Source organism: Hermetia illucens, chromosome 2, assembly GCF_905115235.1.
Source record: "Hermetia illucens chromosome 2, iHerIll2.2.curated.20191125, whole genome shotgun sequence".
Taxonomy (NCBI): Eukaryota; Metazoa; Arthropoda; class Insecta; order Diptera; family Stratiomyidae; genus Hermetia; species Hermetia illucens.
Genome location: NC_051850.1, coordinates 150,982,301 through 150,986,776, shown reverse-complemented (window position 1 = coordinate 150,986,776; position 4,476 = coordinate 150,982,301).

Below are 4,476 nucleotides of genomic sequence, written 5' to 3'. Positions count from 1 at the left end.
TGGCTACCTCCTTCCTTACACTGTGCTTGTCCTTAAAGTCAAGAAGTGATAACAACCTTTCTTAACTCTGGTCCTTGTATAAAGCAGAACCTTATTAAAATCATTCCATGATCAGTCTCTCTCTCTGTCTCTATGTGCGACTGGCTGCCTTTTTGCTTTTTTCCAGAAACGGTTGCACCGAGTAACATAAAATTTTATATGATGATGATCGCCATGCTTATGCAACAATGAGTTGAACATGCAAAAGGTAGTGTACATTTTTTTTACCGAATATCGTTATATGGGAAAAGTCTATGTTAGTATTTTCGGAAGCCAGCTTAGTTTTGACGTCAATTCTAGAGAGGGGGAGCATGGGGGCTAGAAAATTATCGCTTATTTTACAGACCTATTCTCAGAAAGTACCCAATATTAGGCATTGAACCAGTTAGCATGGCTACAACGTTCGGGTAAGTGAATAGCTTCTTGAAAGTAATTCGATGATTCGGCATAACACCCAGGTATCTCCTACGTTTCCGCAATTGCTTCCTCTGCTAGATTAACCACTGAAGTGATAATATCTTTTAAACCCGTGTTATTCTTACAACCTTTTTATCTGCCTGATTTACAATCGAAAGCAGCATGTTGCATATAATGCGCTTCAAAAACTTTCCCAAGTCTAGTGAGACAATTGAGTAGCCCGAAAATAGCCCACCAGGTTATCTATCACTCTTTGATAGCAGCGTCAGTAGCTGTTTTTCCCACTTCTTTTTCTTCTTCTTCTTTTTCTTCAGCTTTTGTCCCGTTCACAAGCGGGGTCGGCTCATCGTGATCGGTTTCGCCATTTGGCTCTATCGAATGTCTGATCTGAGTGCAATCTCGCGGCTTTTAAATCCCCATCCTGCGTATCAAGTGCGTCATGCGTACACGTTGTGAATAATTACAGAGTTCACGACGGGCAGGAAAAAAATAGAAGTTCTTCTTCATTGGATATCGTCTTGGAAACCAAATTCGCAGCGGTGTACATTTCACGCTTTGTATAAAACTAGTCTGCGTACTGTTTGACATCACCTGTGGGCGTCGGTTTGGGGAGCCCTTTAGGTAGATCGAACATATCGCAACCACAGTAGATTTAGTTGTTGCTTCCTAAATATGCGTCACGAAATGGATGCTAACATCGGCTTTGAAAAGGAGAGTCGTCTGAGATAGTCGCTGTCATCGTCCATGTTGCTATTGAGTCTATTCGAGGGGAACAATGAATCAGCAATCACAAATTTAATACGGGTCCCTTCCGCGATTCGGCTGCCATTCAGCAGAATATTGATGAAAAATTCCTTTGTTCCTACGGCAGATGAAGTTGTCGCCCATGTCCCGAGAGGAAGTTACAAAGCCTGACTGGCTGTGGAAGCGTGGAGGCGAGTCGATGAACACAAGGAGCTGAGAGTTCAGTTCATGGTTGTACCTGGGATTATACGCGATGTGGTGGAACTCCGTTAGCATGAAAAAACACGAGAAATGTAGTGTAGCGTACGTGGCAAAAGAAATTCCACCACTGCGCTAGTGAGGGACACAAAGGCTACCGTAAATGGCAATGATCTCAGAGACTGAACTTCTCTATATTAACGGAAACACGAAAGTTTAAAATTTTCCAAAAGATTGGTCCATTTCCTCCAATTTTCTCAGCTCCAAGACCCCCCAACCTATATACCACCTTCCAGGACTTTTTTCCTCTAAGCTGGTGATCACGAATTTCGCTCCATTTCTTCAAATTGCCAATATTGCCGGAGAGTAGCCGTTTATCTATAATAACCGGATTTAGAAATCAGAGCAGACAGAACCGTATATAAAAGGGGTTGGTAAATATTGGATTTCAAAAGCTCAGCACTGCTTCAAAACACCAACTTTAGGGAACGAAACATTTTATTGCTTTCGTGAACACACTCATCGTAACTTTAAAAGGTTTCATTATTCATCTATGTCAATCATCTAGCAAGAATCGAGGCTATTATTTTACTGAGAATCTTAAATAGTTGTCGTCGCCGTGGTACTGTATCTGTCTCGCCTTCTTCTGGTTGTCCACCATCGCAGACACAGCCTCTTGGGCTTGGGGTGGTTGTTCGTCTTCGAGATCCTCCGCGGCAGTCTGGACAGCAGCGTTGTCCACCTTGTTGTCCACCTTGCTGTCCACCTTGCTGTCCTCCTGGTTGACCCCCTTGTTGTCGCGGTGGGGGCGGCCCCTCTTCTTCATCCTCATAATCTCCATTATTCACTTCAATGATTACTTGAGTACCGGGTCCATATTGGGGTTCTGCGAGGGAGTGAGCTTGGTAGGCGCAAGCAGCTAACACAAGGAAAACGAAAACCAACTTCATACTGAATTGTTCTATCTAGCTATCTAGCTAGTTAAAGCACTTGTTGCGACGAACTGTTATGAAAGTAAACGCTGACTGTGACTTATATATCTTTACGTTTTCGCCGTTAAAATTTGTTTTATAACGGAGTCACGACTGTATTTAGAGAAATGCCGCACAGGTTCATGAAGCAAAACTACAACATCATGGTTCAGGTAGTCTACATTTTGCATTCCGGAACTAGGGCCGCAGTGTCAGTCTACCCAAGCAAATTCTAAGATGCCTACTTCATGAATGAGTTCCTTATATATGTCGAAGTCATATAACTTAATATATGATGCTCCCGTTTATGCTTTTTTCGAAAGGAGAACCTGTTCTTACAAATGTTAAATTAATTTCCATTGCTTTCGCCAACATAACCCGCACAAAAATTTAAAAAATATGAGGTACAATAAGGTATTCACCCCCATCCTTCAAAACGCCACCTTATTTTGCCAAAGAAACAAAGAAGCAGAATCCGAATACTTTAAAAACATCAATGTATCCCTGAGAAAAAGATGCTATGGTCGTCTTACCCCACCGCCATTGCTGTCGGTTCTTGGTTACGAACTTCAACTACCCGAACGATTTTTCCACCAGCTTGCACTGCTCTATGCCAGATAGTTCTAGGGCAAGTGAGTTCCATTGCATAGCATAACCCCTAGTGGAGCTGTTGCTTATCTACTGTCATTCCCACCTTCTCATCAGCACATGTATTTGGGGGCATCCGGCCCGTCCACCAACCAATTTGTTCATTTGTTATTGTCTCAGGTTGCAGACCCTGATGACACGCCACAGACATGCACTGGTGAGACCTTAGACCGTTTGAGTCCTCCAGTGAAGGTCGCTTTCCATTCCTTATCCCTTCTAACAGGACGGAAGGAATAAGACTGAAGAAAAAGGAGGACGACGAGGAAGGAGTAAGACTGAGAACCTTCGTTTCGTTGGCAAATATCTCCAATCAAACATTTGACCAAAGTCATCAGCGTAGTCGAGGTGTTTGAAGGAAGATGTCATGGTCCCTTAACGCCCTCCACCTTCTCCAGACAAACCGGCATGAAAAACGGTACCTGGCCCGAGAAGAAAAAATATCGGTGACAGATTATAATACTAGCGGACTCTGCTCTGTAAATTCCTCAGAAATTTTACCTCTTCGTAGCATGTGAGATTTGTCGTTGTTAGTTTATCTGGAATGCACTTCCCGCGTAGAGCATTCCAAATACACTAAAGTTGCAGCTTTCAAAAGTTTTCTCCGAATTGAGGTGGAACAGAGATCTGAAACCCTCAACCCCTTCCGAAAAAATCCAAAGGAGGTTGATATGATCAGTACAGTTATATCCAGAGTCGAAACTAGCCTGTTCTTTTCGATCAAGCCTTGTAGGTGTTCTTTGATACGTTCCAAGAGTACGCAAATACAGCTCCAATTATCACACTCGAAGCAGGTACCTTTCTCCGCAATCTCAACGATCATCCCATTCCGAGAAACATCTCGAATTCCAGAATTGTATAAGTAGAAGTAGCAGGTCTGCAGAAATTGCAAGAACAACGATGACGACGATGAGCTGGTTGAGTTGATTCCAATTTTGATTGAAGGAGCAATCCGTATCCATGATACTATAGTTTAGTTAGTTTAGTTTAGTGGGGAACCCGCAGCTCAAAATACCCAGACCTTTGCTAGGCCCATTGTACTATCCTCGATCGAGATCGCCTATTCATCGGCCTCCCGCCGCGTTCGCAGACTTTCGCGAATCTGAGAAAATTCCCCAGAGGCAGAGAATGCACAGACTCGTCGTTGAAGAAAACCTTACCAAAGTATCTTCATCTGAGGTCTGAAGAGGCCGGGCAGCTGCATACGAAGTGTAGGGCCGTCTCTTCCTCCGAGACCACCACTCCGATTTTTTCCATGTGGTAATTTAAGAGGTAGTGTCCCGTTAAAAGCCCTACTAGGGTTTTCATGTCCCACTTCTTAAGGGACAACAAATATGCCGCCCCGGGTTCCTTCACAAAAATTTTCGGCCGCCGCCTCCCTTCAGAGTAGACTCGACAGTAGATGCCTAGATGCCAAAAGCTGGTTCTAGCACCACAATTGTGGATTCAGAACCTTGGTGAG